The 15,176-nt window shown below is 45.1% G+C and overlaps 1 long non-coding RNA gene across 1 annotated transcript in view; it reads left to right on the top strand.

Annotated features, from left to right (window-relative positions):
- Positions 1 to 12,132: 12,132 nt before the first annotated feature.
- The window catches only part of LOC134483649 (uncharacterized), a 75,630-nt gene continuing 72,586 nt past the window's right edge, over positions 12,133 to 15,176 (top strand). The window contains exon 1 of the long non-coding RNA XR_010060490.1: positions 12,133 to 12,369. This is a non-coding gene — a long non-coding RNA (uncharacterized LOC134483649). The remainder of the gene's footprint in view (positions 12,370 to 15,176) is intronic.

The following is a 15,176-nucleotide window of genomic DNA, read 5'->3' as shown; positions in this document are numbered from 1 at the left end:
ATGCTGTACATTATCAATTCCCTCTCCCTCCCCCTCACTCTCTTTCCTCTTCACCCTCATCCTACCCCTTACCTGCTTATATACTCATTTTTGTTAACATGGTTTTATCTGGGGTGGATAGAAAGCTCAGTGGTCAAGAGGGCTTGTTGCTCTTGCAGAGGCTCTGAGCTGAGTTCCCAGCACAACCGTCAGGTGAGCATCCTGGATCTGGGTTTTGAGCAACTCTATTTCACCCATGGCAGTTGGGTATTATTTATGGTGTCAGGAGAGCTGTTAGGTAAAATGCTATTCACATTTGATGCTGATTTTTTATTAAATGAAAGTTTGGATTCCTTGAGATGAAAAATATTTTTCTTCTTTGACAGATTGAAGAGAATCAATCTATTAATTGACTCTCTGCTTCTAAATGGCACTTTCATGGTGCTGCAGTGGTCTCCTCAGTGAGTATTTAATTTAAATATATTGCTGGATTTCAAGTGGATAGTATATTATTTAACATTTTCATTTATATCCCCAAATGAGAGTGAAATGTAGTTTGTACCTCAGAATCTTTCAACCCAGGGACACAGTCAAACTCACTTCTTGAAATAAATTGGGGAATTATCTTTCCATTGTGTATGTTTGGAATAAGGTTATCTACTGTGAAAATTAGTTAATCTTTGAAACAACCTGCCTATTAATCCTGCAGATCCAAAGACACCTTGTTTAACTGGTTATGTGTGATTTTTTTTCCCTTTTGGTTTTTGAAAATAAATAGTTATTGATCTAGACAGATGGATCAATTTTAATAGCCTCTTGGAAAACGTTTTGAACATTTCTCTGTGATTTTTCAAACACATTATTATAATTTGGTGCAATGTTCTGATTTAAAAATCTCCTTCCAATCTTTTGCATATAGAGAACTATGTGTCTCTTTTCTGCTTTCTTCTTTCTTTTATTTATTTATTTTTTGGTAGGGGATTCCTTGACTTTATTTTCTGTCTAGCTTCATAGTCCAAGTGTTAGACATTCTGATATGGTGTGTGTGTGTGTGTGTGTGTGTGTGTGTGTGTGTGTGTGTGTGTGTGTGAGAGAGAGAGAGAGAGAGAGAGAGAGAGAGAGAAAGAGAGAGAGAGGAGGGAGGAGAGGGAAAGAGGAAAAGAGGGAGGGAAGGAGGAAGAGAGAGACAGGGAGACAGTGAGGGAGAGAAGGAGAGGGGAGGGGGAAGGGGAGGGGAGGGGAAGGAGCAAGCAAGAAAGTATACACGTCTGTGCATTTGCACTTGGAAGCCGGAGGTCACCTGTGATGTTGTTCCTCAGGCACTGTCCACTTTTATGTTTGAGACAGGGTCTCTCAACTGTCTTGGAACTCACCAAGTCAGTCAGGCCGGCTAGCCATTGGTCCCAGAAACCTGCCTGTCTTTATCTCCTTAGGGTTAGGATTGCAAGCATGTACCATACTGGCCTTTCTTTAAGTGTAAGTTCTGGGGATCCAATTTAGGTCCTCATGCTTGCATTGCAAACACCTTACCAATTGAGGATCTCCTCAACTCCCTCTTTCTTAATTTACCAAGTTACCATTTGGTAGGAACCTTCTTCCCTCCACTCTCCCTACTCTGGGGTTTTTATTGACTCTCCTATTGAACATAGATGACAAAAACTTAACACGCACATACCCTTATGCAATGGCGCTGTGTCCACATCATACTTAAAGTATGTAAATGTCATGTATAGAGTATTTAAACATACTTTCACATAAACATTTATGTGTATAAAGACTTTAAAGCCATGGATTTGCTTGTGGCTGTAGGATTTCATACATTTTGCATGGACTTGTCATGTACTAGTATGGTTTTTATATTTTGAAAATATTACTAAATATAGCTGCAGATTTCATTTTGATCTTGCTCCAGCCCACAAGGTGGTTAAAGGCATGCCGATATAAACTGATTCTTACTTTTGTCCTTTATTCTGCAGTCCCGGAGATTGGAGACAGGGTCACATTAGGAAAGCGCTTTACCACCACACCCTGCCTGCAGTCCCCAGACCCTTTGCTTTAACCTTTTGTTGTGCATTTCGGATAATGCTGCTTCCTGGTTAAACCAGCACAGTGTTCAGAGACTGCTGTTTTCTGCATTGCTAGGTAGATAACCAGTTTTTATTGATACAATGGTGGTATTAAAAAAAAAAAAGTATATGATGGTACTTTGTGTGAGCAAGGCACAGGATGTTTTGCATATTAATTAAAAAATTCTATGCTAGTTAAAACCTCATCTCCTTGGTCACCCAAAGAGCATAGCCTATGTCCTTCCATTTGAGTCCTTGTTACATTTTGAATATAAAGTACATCCACATGCTCATGAATGGAACCCTTAGTATCCAGCTGCTGGCACTACTCCAGAGAGTGCTGGAAAGTTGAGGAAGTAGGAACTAGACAAAGGAGGTAGGTCACTGATGATGGGTTCTTTGGGGCTGTAACTTGCCCTGACTTCTCTCTGCCTCTGTCTCCCTCTCCGTCTCCCTCCCCCTCCCCCTCCCCCTCCCCCTCTCCCTCTCCCTCCTTGCTTCCTGGCTGCCACAAGGTGAGCAGCCTTTCCCCCCCCCCGATGCCTGGATGTTCTTCCCACAAAACGAACCCATAAAAATGAAACAAGTGGATGGTGAGCTGAAGCTTCTAAAATTGTAAACCCAAGTAGATCTCTAAGTTGTTTCTACCAGGTTTTGTCACAGCAAAGGGAGTCTAACAGTAGCTATTGGGTCAGCCAGTAGTCAGGGAGAAAGCTGTTTTGTCTAGAGAACAAATTCTGCTTGGTTTGTTCCTAATGGGTATTTGTGGCTGCAGGAAATATGGACAGTGATGGGTTCGTGACTCCCGGAAGTCTCTTTGCTTTTATTTTATTTTGATGTATATATAATTTATATGGAGATATATGTAAAATCCACATATAAAATATATAGGGATATAAAATATTTTATATAGTGATTTTGCCTATATAACTGTGACTCTTAACACTAAGTTTAGGTAATTCATTTATCTGCATAAAATGAGATGGTAACCTGTACTTAAGTTTTAATTGTTGCACTTAAGTTTTAATTCTTTGTTATTTACCAGGTACTAAATTTTATTCACACACCTTTGTCTTTGCACAGTATGTATCTGTACCTGTCATGGTGGTGGAACAGCATCTTCCACTAGAATTTCCCTAACCTTAATGTCTAGTGTTGCATATACTCTACTAGGAGAAGAAGATAGTGTCCAACATTGCTCTGTGTCATAATATGGGCTCGTTTCTTGGTACATTATCCCTGAAGAAATTCTCAGTGAGATACTGGGGTTGAAAAGCTTTCAAGTCTGAAAGATGGCTTCACACTGCAGATTCCCTGGGTCTGCATTTTGCTTCAGAGTTGAGGGCTATGCATGTCCTAAAGAAAAGCAACTACTGGACCAAGCACGTACTTCAGGGCAACATTGTGGCGGCCAGATGTGAGTTCTTTGATACTATGGAAAACAATTTCTGGCCAGAAACAAAGAAACCTCATCCCAACTCACTGCTTACTCTTCAGTGATCAGATTTTTGTTGAGCATTTGATATAGATTGACAAGGAGTCCAGCCCTGAAGTTAAAATGAATAAGGCAGAGGACATTCCTACTCTCTCTCTTGAGATGATGGGATTGCCCCACTAAATTATAAAGCAAATCTCACCATATTGATAGGTCACCTGTTCCCAGGAATTACAGCCTCAGTGGAAATCGGGCTCTGATCCTCTCCCGGCATGGAGAAGACAGTATGCAGAGAGGAATTTTGAGATGAGGAACAACTGGCAAGGAAACTAACGTGACAGAAAGTGTCATAGCCTTGGGCTAAGAGAAAATCAGCAATTAGCCAGAGCGAGATGGCTCCCTGCCCCACACCCCCCAAAAAATGGAAGATGGGAAAAACTGCCTTAATTTTAACATCTATGCAAGACAAGGGGGGAGCTGTGGAAAGCAACCTCATCCTGGGTACACACAAGACTACTATCCGGGCTATCCGGGGGGTATGTCTCAGAAGACGGAGCCAAGTGTACTGGAAACTTGTGAGGCGGCATTTTTCTTTTTGAAGGATGCTGCCAAATTGCTAATTTGGCTTCTCGTTCTTTTTTCTGCAACATAGCTTTCTCTGACCTCGAAGGAGCTTGGGTGTAGGCAGCTGAGTGTCTTAATGCTTGAGAACTGCCAACTCTGCTTCTCCTCCTCCAAACTCTCTGGTGGATCGGTCCATGGGGTTAAATGGCTCATTGCAATTCAGCAAAGTGGGGTTTATGTGCAATTACTGTTTGTTAATTTGGTTACATGTCAAAGCATACATTTTGGGGGTGGGGGCAAAAAGTTCCTGCGATGCAACCTCCACCCTCAACCTCTTTAAATACGGAAGGGTGAGATGTTACTCTTCAACATATGTGAGGACGTCGTATTCAGCATCCTCTGGAAATTGGATGGACGGTGGCTTAGTTTTAAATGCCTCTCTTGGGAGAAGAGACCATCGGAAGTCAGCAATCTGAGCCTAGGCTCACACTTAAGAGGACAGTGGAGAACACAGTGTGGGAAGGAAAATAAAACCTATCCTTGCCATCTGTCTCCTAAAGAAGAAAAAGGAGGTTTTTATTCAATAATTGGCCACCTCGTTTCTTTTCCTAAAACCTTACTATTATGGGTAGCAAGATGGATTTGTGGTAAGAGCATGTACTACTCCTTCAAGGGACCTGCATTCAGTTCCCAGCACTTAAGTCCAGCATCTCACAACCTCCTGTAACTCCTGCTCCAGGGGGATCTGATGCCCTCTCCTGGCATTTTTGGATACCTGCACCCACATGTGCCACACACCTATATAGAAACTCACGATTAAAAACATACTTATTTAAAACCCCTTTATCCTTTCTGCGTAGGCCTTTTGTACTCCCTCTTGTTAGTTATTCTTCTGCTTTGGTGAGTCTCTGTATAGTCCATCCTGTCAGAGCATTAAACATTCCCTCTTTACACAGACAAGCTTTTATTCTGTTAAGTAGAAGCAGACACAGCAAACACTCAAACAGGCTACAGGACTTTTCAGACCTGACAGGTTTCTGCTACTAGGGTAGAAAAACGGTTCTCATTCCCAGATTCACAAGGGGAAAGTAGATTTAAAGACACGTGCCTTAGAGTCTCGCTCAGATGTCTTTTGTTTCTCTCCCTAAACGTTTCATCCTCACCACGACTTACTGAGCTCCCTGCTGTATCCAGGATGCATGCGTGATTTGTATATGCGCCTGAATATTCACGTTTAATCCCATGACTTGTCGGTAAACCTCTCCTCTCGCCTACAAATCTGTGTGTAGTGAGAGGATCCATCAGTCCCCTCTACTCACTACCTGCTCACCTCTTAGCCGGGTGAACTGAATAGGTTCCTTTCAATTCCTAGGCTCACAGCATCTCTTTTCTCCGTTGGACCACTTGCCTGATGCTCACTTCTCTCTTCTTGCTACCTTCAGAAAGGTCAAGAAATGGCATCTGCCGGGACCGACTCTGGTCCTGTGGAGAAACTTAGCAGGATGTAGTTTCTCACCAGTAACTCTTGAGTTCCTCTCTCCTATCTCTGTGAACGCTTCCCGGTTTGCAAACGATTTATACAGTCACACGACTTCATGTTTCTTTTTTTGTTTTGTTTGTTTTGTAGCCAACATGTATTTTCTTGAGTTAGCCTCCATTTGAACCCTCCAGAAGCCACGAGAACAGCTTATAGTTGTCTCTTGGCAGAGCCAGCCCTAGGGTTGTGGGACATGACTTTTCATATAGGGGCTCCAGCCCACAAGAGAAGTTGTTAATAGTCTTGGAATATGGGTTCTCACATTTTGACTTTGCCCTTGGTCTTCCCTGTCTTGATTCTTAGATGTTCTGACTAGTCCCCCTTTGTACATCATCCATGTAGCATATGTACCTGGCTAATAACTAGGAGTTCCCATCCTCATCACCTTAAGTTCCTTAGCATGCACGTGCCTCCCCAGGCAAGAGAGAATTTACTGAGATTAGCTATGGTTCCAAAAGAAGAACTAAGGTCAACTGGGATTTAGCTTTAACGGTCAAGGAGTTTACAACCTCTTGGGTGGTGAGCTCCCTCTCTGATAACAACATTTTTATGAATGGAAAATGACAAAGTCCAAGGAACTCCCCAGAGCTGTGTGAAACACTACTGTGTTATCTGGGAAGCTCTGCAGATTTTGTGTACCTGGGATCATCCAAGGAGGCCTCATGAATGGGCTGTGTCTTGATTTACACCTTGGTTTCATTTTCACCTCCTCAGCAAGAATTGGGGGTGAGTCTTCTGTATGATGGCATCAATGTCTACAGGAGACAACTCTCGACAGTCCCCATCTTAGTGCCTAGTCACAGGAACTGCCTGTAGGGTTTAGCTGACCCATCACCAAGGAGCAGCTTTGTGTTAATGACTTATTTTTATTAATTACCCTTCACATGGGAGGTCAGGTTTGTTTAGATCCTGCTTCACTCGTTCTGTGAAATTTCCAAAGAACAGATATACACCAAAGACTACTGGAAAAGTAATGTGAAATTACCACAGCTGGTTTGGGGGCCCAGACCTCAATGCAGGGTAATGAGGTGAGAAAATAGAAGCATACTCCTTCTGTGGTGACTTGGACGTGTTCTGGAATGAGAGGACACACCCACGTGTCCTAGGAGAGGGCTCACAGAGGAAAGGAAAGACCTGCTTGCTCTGCTCTGGAGGTGAAGGCTAATTTGGTGTCTGGCAGAAATTGAATCAGAAAGGGCAAGGTGCTATCTGCAAGACTTCCCTTTGGGGCTTAGTTTAGCTGGTCACAAAGGACAGAAGGAGGCAGAAAGAGAGGGAGAAGTGTCAGAATTAAGAGAAAAAAACAGAAATGAGGGAGCGCATGTGTGCCCAGTGCCCTGTCAATTGAAGGAGAGTTAGAGGAACAGAGGCAGACAAGGAACTTAAAAGTGAACTCTGGGATGGTGGCTTCTTCTTTCCTAAAGAATTTGCTAGGACAAACTAAGAACCCATATGAAGGGAGGATGGTGGACATTAAACGAAGGGAAAAGGGTGGTCCCAGGGACTCTATAAAGCATCCAAACTACTGTCAGTTTAGCATACACCCAGGGATCTCACATCACAAAAGGAAAAAGCTGTTAATTTCCCTTTTTCTTCTACCTTTCCTGGTTCTTCAGTTCTTTGTCTGTAGAGGGAATGAGCTCAGCAAACCCCTAGGTGCCCACCATTATCCTGTTATATTTCTGACAAACAAGGTGAACCCCAATACTGGTTCAGTCTCTGGACACTCATGGCCAGCCTTTGTTTTGGTTGAATAGAAGCTGTTCAGTAAATGTTCCCAAGAGCTGGCCCTCCATCCCAGGGCCCTTCAGAGAACGCTCCTCCCCACAGTCTGATTTGCTGTCTCTCAAGAGTATTCCCAGAGATTCCTCATGGCCTCATCCCTGCCTTCCCACACTGGGAAGGAGCACACAGAAGGACTTCATGGAATTCCAAGCTCAGACGTTCTGTATTCAACTACTGTGTATTGTACCTGCCGATCACGGGGCAAGGCTGCAGAAGATGTGTGTGTGTGTGTGTGTGTGTGTGTGTGTGTGTGTGTTTGTGATACAATTAGGCTCTGCTGAAAGTCGCCAGCTGACAATGAGGTAAGACTCATGTGCTTGTTTTCTCTATAAGTACAATTTTATTTGATAAGTGAAAGTCCAAAGATAGAATTCATCCAGGGTCTGCATTGTGGGACATTTCCTCTGTAATATTAAAATAAATATTATCCCTCTATCTAATTACATAAAACTATGTTAATAACATCGTCTTTGTTGTTGTCTGGCCATTTCATCTTTGTAACCGAAGAGTTTATTAAAACCAGACTGTCTCCCTTTCAGAAGAGGTGCATTTGTCGTTGTTGTTATTAACGTACTCAGAAGAACACAATTATTTTTTTTTTCAGAAGAAAGTCTCAACCCTGGTGGGGGCTTTGGTAACAAGATGGGTGGTTGTCTCCGGGTGAGCCATGTTCTGAACTTCTTGCTTTTCAGCTCCACTCTTACAGAAAACATGAGCTTATGGGAGTAGCAGGCCTGGCCTCTGCTCTGTTGTGTTAGTGGCAATGTGAGCACAGAGAGTGGTGATGGCCACCTGGTCACCCTGATGGGTTAAGGGCATGCGGACTCTCCAAAGTACTTGCTGTGGTGGTGGGGAGAGAGACTGGAGGGGTGTGTTGTTTTCTCAAATGCCCTCATTACACCCAGGCATTGCTGGTGCAACCCTGTAATCTTAGCACCCAGGAAGCTCAGGCAGGAGGACCACAAGTTGTAGGACAGCCTGGGCTATCCTACAACAAGCAAGACCGGCCATGAACAAGCAACAAACAAACAAGCACACGAAGCACAACAACAACCAGGAAAGGTTAGTTCTAGGCTAGGCCTGTGAGATACAGTTTTTTTGCCAAGGGATTTGGTGACTGAGAGGGACTGCAGAGGGAAATAAACAGGAAAGGCCATGTGGCAACCACACTATCTCCACATCCACACATGTGAGCACCCGAAACAGATGGAAACCCAACAGCTAACTGTCAAGGGACACTGCCCATCTTCAATGATAGCTCATGACCCCCGACTCTAAGAGCTCAGTAGTTTAAAATAACTATCTAGAAACTTGCATAGCAATCTAATAAAATCTAGTCAAAAAATTAAATTAGGTTTGCATGTTTTATTTCCTTGTTTAGCATGGCATTTGTGTGTGTGTGTGTGTGTGTGTGTATGTGTGTATCATGGCATATTAAGAGTCCTGAGGAAAACTTGTGAGAATCCCTTCTCTCCTTCTATCCTTAAGTCCCTTTCTCTACCTCCTCAATGCTGGGCTACAAGAATGCACCGCTAGGCATGTTTGTGAGGTGCTAGGATCCAATCCAGAGCTTTCTGCAGGCTCGGCAAGCACTCTGCTAATGAGCTTCATCTCCAACATCACGTCTTAGTGGTTCACACTGTGTTTATATCCATCCCAGATAAGGGGCATCCTTACATTGTGCACTGGGTCCCACACTGTGGTATCACAGGTGACGATATACGTTTCTGTGTGTGTGTGACAGACAGACACAGCCAATTTCTGGCTATGGCAGAAATCGAGTAGCTGGATCCTGAGCCTGGCTTGGAGAGGCTCCAGGGGCTGACAGCTGTCATCCCAAGCGCCACCCAGGCCCCAGCTCTACCCTCTCTCAGCAGAGACAATACCTCTACACTCACGCTGCTGTCCTGCTTACAGGTCACTGGTCAGGAACAAGGCCAGATGAGCCTGTGATACCCCCTTTGTTGGACGTGTAATCTGTGGCTCATTGTGCTTTTCTGAAATGTGAAAGTATATTATGGGCTGTGAACCTCTGTAGAGGGGATTAGGTAATGATGGCACCAGTGAGAAGAAAGAATGACGTCATAGCGATACATCCCTGTTCCAGCAACTTGTGGCCCCGGAAGGTCTGGATGCCTGAGGACAAATTAAACACGCGTTCCTATCTTTCTTTCGTGCGCTCTTCCAATGGTGGCACATACCCCAGTGATAGACTAATGCCAAATAAGGGAAGGGATAGAGGAAGCCAGGAGAGGTGAATTGGTGAATGGATGAGGTTTCAGGGAGAGCAGAAAGTGCAAGCTGGCTGTGGTATTCCTGGACTGAGAGATTGGTGACACAATAGCTGCTGTTAAGGGTCACTTACGTAGGACACAAACCAGTGTTCATTGAGTCCCAGTTCTGTGACAAGCTCTCGCTTCTTGGATCACCTGCTAACCCATACTGGAACCACTCTTCATTCTCATCTTAGAGATTAAGCTATCGGCGCAAGGAAGACCCCGCATCAGTAAGCATCAAAAATAGATTTGAACACAAGATCCGCGTGGTGTCAGAGACTACGCTTGTGAAGCCACGCGAAAGTGCACTAGACTTACTCAGGGGTGCTTTGACTCTAAGGAGTCGTGGACCTTCCAGCAGGTAGGGGTTTCTCCTCCTTTCCATTGTTAGATTCTTGTCTTTCCTTGGAAAGCGTCCCTTCTGCACATGCCTGGCAAGAGCTTTGCCTAGAAGCACAGGACAAGATAGAGCAGGGAGCTACCCAGGTCCAGTGCTTGAAGAATGGAGGGTCTGTGTCTGAGGTCTTCCTGCTGGATCTGGGGTTGGGATCATGAAGAAGACCACTAAGGTGGTATATGCTGGTCGTAATGGGGATGCTCTTGGAGGTAAAATAACACAGGAAGAAAGGAAGGAGAGGGAGGAAGGGAGGAAGGAGGGAGGGAGGATGGGAGGAAGGGAGGAAGGAGGAAAGAAGGAAGGGAATGAGGGGGAGGGAGGAGGGAGAGAAGGAAGGAGAGGGAAGGGCGGAAGGAGGAAGGAAAGAAGGATGATCACTGATCTATGAATTCCTCTTATTTCCAGTTATTACTGGTGGAGAGCACCAGAGACAACTGGGACTCGGTGGTGAAAGGAGAGACAAAGTAACTTTTCCTGTCCTGGCAATGTGATGCCATCGGATACCAAGGCAGGGCTGCACACCGCTGTGCCGTGTTTTGTTGATGTGTCGCATTTCCCACTGTGCTTTTGGAAGTGTCCCGGAGAGACCTGAAGGGCACGGTGACCGTGGGGAGGGAGGTATGGAAGGAGGAGGACAAATACGCAGGCTCAGAGGACAGTGTTTTATCCCCTCTCCCTACTCTTGCTGCTGATCTCCAGGATTCCCAGCCATCCCCTTCAGTGCCACAGAGGCAGGTTGAAGTTTGAACCATGGCTTCTGAGGACCCAGAGGGCACTGCACTGTGTCCATAGGTCAGGAGCTTGACAGTGACACAGCACCCTCCCACTGATCAAAGGCCAGGCGATGATATACTTCTAACAGTGTTTACTTAGCTGTGTAAGTCAGCTTCCTGCTCCTGTGACCAAACCCTTTTGAGATCATTTACTTATAAAGAGTAAGGTTTACGTCTGATCACATTCTGTGCTATATTGGCCCCATTCTCTGTGGCAAGGTAGTTATGGAGAAATGTGAAGGGACAAAGCTTCTCACACCTGAGTCAGGGAGCAAAGAGGAAGAGGGAGATTGAACCTACAACCGTCTTTGGGGTCACATCCCTGAGTAACCTAAAGAACTCTTGCTGGGTCCTACCTTTTGCAGGGTTTTGTTACCGCTGGATAGTACTACCCTGGGGAATAATCTCATAAAACCTGGGCCTTTGAGGGCAAGGGTCACTCACTACACAAACACCAGCACCAATAGAAAGCAAATGCCTTTGTTGTGTTTTATGTTTTGTTTGTGTGTGTACCTAGGTGTATGCCTGGGAACAACTGTGGTGATTTGAATAAGAATGAACTCCATAGGCTCACATACTTGAAGGTTTAGTTCCCAGTTGGTGAACTATTTAGGAAGAATTAGGTGTGGCCTTGGAGGAGGAGTGGCCTCAGAAGAGGTGTGGCCTTGGGAGAGGTGTGGCCTTGGAGGAGGTGTGGCCTTGCAGGAGGTGGGCTTGTTGAAGGGGGTAAATCACATGGGTGGGAGGTTGGGGTTTCCAAAGCCCATGCCAGGTTCAGTCTTGCTCTTTCTCTGCCTCCTGACTGTGAATCAGGATGTAGCTACTCCATAGCTACACTTACCGTGATGATCATGGACTAACCCTCTAAGACTGTAAGCTTGCTCCCAATCAAATGCGTTTTGCTATAAACTGCCTTGGTCGTGGTGTCTCTTCACAGCAGTAGAATGAATAGTAGCTAAGACAGCAACTCCGAGTGTTGCTTCTCAGGAACCACTCACCGGGAATCTCTTGAGGATCCCTAGGGCTTGTCTATGAATCTAGGCTGGCTGGTCAGCAAGCCCCAGGGATGCTTCTGACTCTGTCCCCATAGCGCCAGGACTACAAATGCCCATGGCTGTATGACTTACTTTTATGTTGTTGCGATAAGATACCTCAGCCGCGGTATCTTGGAAAAGAGTTTGTTTTGTTTATGGTTCTAAAAAGATAAGTGTCATGGCAGAGATACCCGACAACCAATGGCAGGTACGACTCCAGGAAGAGGAAGCTGAGAGCTCACTGTAAGCAGGAAGTAAAGGGGGAAAAAAAGGAAGTGGCCTGAGGCTGTAACTGTCAAAGGCTGCCTCTGGTGACTTCCTCCGGCAGGAGCACGCCTCCTGAAACTCCCCAAACACTGCCACCAACCGCGATAACAGTGTTCAAGTATCCGAGTGTCCGGGAGATAGTATCATTCAAACCACCACTGTACGATGTTGTTTATTTGTGGGTTCTGGGGTTGACCTCAGGGTCTCGTGCTTGTGTGGCTGGCATGTTACGAACGGAGCCTCCTCTCCCTCCCTAGTAAGTAATTTTTTGAGTTTCAAAGCCATCAGATGCGTCTCAGGCCCTGGAGAGCTAAAACAATCCCTCTGTCCCTCCAGCGTATCAGAGAACCCAGGAGACCTGGCTCTTCAGCTTCCCCTGCTGCTTGTCGGTAGGGTCCGCCAAAATGTTCCTGCGGTTTGTTTACTCTGTAAGGTGAAGCTCGTAGCAGTCAGCCGCATGGCAGTGTCTTCTAACTGGGCACTGTCGATCCTGAGTTCTGCTGGAGGGCACAGTACTATGGCCGCGGCGTTCTCCGTTCCAGCTCCATGTTGCCGTGAGAAGCCTGCCCAGTGTTTTGAGAAGCAGGGATTTTTACTTCACAGTGAGAGTTCTGGGGATTCAGAGTTGTAGAAGAGAAGCAGTTTGTCCGCTGACTTGGCAAAGGTCCAGGATCAGCCTAGTGGAAAGGCCAGCGCAGCTGGCGCACTGATGTAGCACAAAACAGTGGCTTTTATATTCCTAAGTGCATTTCTCTGCCCCTTGAATGCATTACTGCCTGAGTGCCTTGGGGAGGTACAACCTTTCTGTGTCTAGAAGCGCACCCTCTCCAAACTCCCCAGTTTATTAGTTCCTAATGCAAAGCCTTATGTAACACATACCCTGGGGTGGGAGAGTCCCTCCATTTCTTCAATGGGCTCAGTTGTGTAGCAGGTAGTCTGTAAAGTTTGAACCCCAGGATGAACTGAACTGCTCAAACAAGGAGATGCCTGCTACCAGGTAGGAAAGACAGGAGCTTTGATGCTTCCTGGTTACCTGTGATTCTCTGATGAGCTCTCATGAATCTCATACTGAAAATGGTCATAAAGATTTAATTCTTATAGCATCCACCCACTAAAGGACAGAAGTTGGGTTTGCAGGAGGTGTTAGTAGTGGGAGTTTGAGTAAAGGACTCTGACTTTAAACTGTCTGGGCAAAAATCAGGCCTATCTTAAAATTCAGTAGTCTGGGGGCCCTCTTGTCTCAAGGATGCAATCCTTGGGTTCTTGTGAATAAACCTGTCGGGTTTGTACAATGGCTAAAGCAGCTGTTGAGGAATATGTGTGACTCCTTAGAAATGTCAGTGCATCCCAGGATAGGGGACACAGGAAGAGCTGGGGGGAGTGGAGGGAGGGGAGGCTTTAGTCAGGATGAGTTATTATATGACAGAAGAATAAATAAAAAGGAAAAGAAATGCTCAGACCCATGCAGGACCTGGGTCCTAGGATGTTGTCATCTGGCCTGCTCTTCCCGTTTGATTAGATGGTCTTCTCCCTTCTCGCTTGATCCAAGGACTTTGGTTAACACAAAAGGTGATTGAGCATATCTCGCTTCCCCCTCCTCATGCCCCCATGGAGACGTGCAGTGTAATCCTCCTAGTCCTTGGAGCTGGGTAAGTTTAATGGATCAATGAGTGAAGTCGAGGCAACAGACGTGAGGTTAAGGGACGTCTCAGGTTGGATCATCAGAAGGAAGCCTTGCAATGTCAGCCCTTACATCTTGGAAGGCCCTGTGTAGGGATGGCTGATCTAGGAACCCTGAAATCAAACCCCAAAGACAGACCATGAGCTGAGCGACCCTGAGCCAAAGCATGAAGAACCAGCTTTCCCAGCCTAGCCTCTGAGCTTGTGGTAAGTTGTCACATGGCCGACAATCCTGCAGTGCCCATTGCCCACTATTTTTTTTTTAAATTGTCTATTTTTATTTTGTGCGCATTGGTGTTTTGCCTATATGTAGGTATGTGTAGATCTCCTGGAGCTGAAGTTACAGGCAGTTGTGAGCTTACACGTGGGTGCTGGGAATTGAACCTGGATCTTTTGGTAGAGCAGCTAAGTCACTGAGCTCTCTCCCCACCACCATTGCCCATTATCTTACAAGGATGAGTCATTGGTTTCGGGTCCACCCATGCCATTTCATTCATCTCATTCCCCTCCTTCAAGACTCAGCATCTAAATAGGTTCAAATTATACCTAAGCCTAACTCACACGAACAGGGAAAGGACACAATTCTGGCCCTAATGTCAGAGTTTCATGGTCTTCTGGGAGCCTCCATTTTGTTCTCTGGAAAGTAAGATGTCAACCTAAGGTTGACATGACAGTAAGAAATGACATGGAGCTACTCGCTCACAAAAGATTGTTTAAATGGGTCGCCCAGAGGAAAAACCACCAGTTGCCTTAGCCTTTTGTTCATATCTTTCTGTGAGATGAGTCATGTTAACAAATAGCATTTCTAGAGGTACGTGTGTGAGTGTGTGTGTGTGTGTGTGTGTGTGTGTGTGTGTGTTTGTGTGTCTAGTTGCGTATTTAAGTCAGGCTCATCTTGAACTCACTATATAGCTAAGAATGATCTTGAACTTTTGATAGTTTTGCCTCCATGTATAAAGTGTTATGATTACAGGCATGAGCCACCACTCCTGTTATTATTCTATAGTACTGTAGATTGAGACCAGGCTTTATGCATGCTACACAAGTCCTCTACCAACTGAATCACAACTCTAGCCCCTTGGAGAATAATTTATAGATGACTAAGATATGTTGTCACTGCAATTCATTTAATAACAGTTTCAAAACTTCTGTGATAGCTATTGTAATTATCGATGGCATGAACTTGCCAAATAGAAAATGGGTTTATTTTATCTCTCACGTTAGAGATACAAAAAAAGTCCAGTGATTCTGGGAACTGTTTTCAAGGCTCCCTAGTAGAGGATTGTGTATGGTTCAACCTCTGGAGTTTAAGCAGGTCACATGATCAGGAAGAAGACAAGGTTACCATACATGCAGATGGTCCTTGATAACAAAACTTTTGCC

The sequence above is a fragment of the Rattus norvegicus genome, chromosome 19 (assembly GCF_036323735.1).
Source record: "Rattus norvegicus strain BN/NHsdMcwi chromosome 19, GRCr8, whole genome shotgun sequence".
Lineage (NCBI taxonomy): Eukaryota > Metazoa > Chordata > Mammalia > Rodentia > Muridae > Rattus > Rattus norvegicus.
This window is presented reverse-complemented; position numbering and strand designations above follow the sequence as displayed.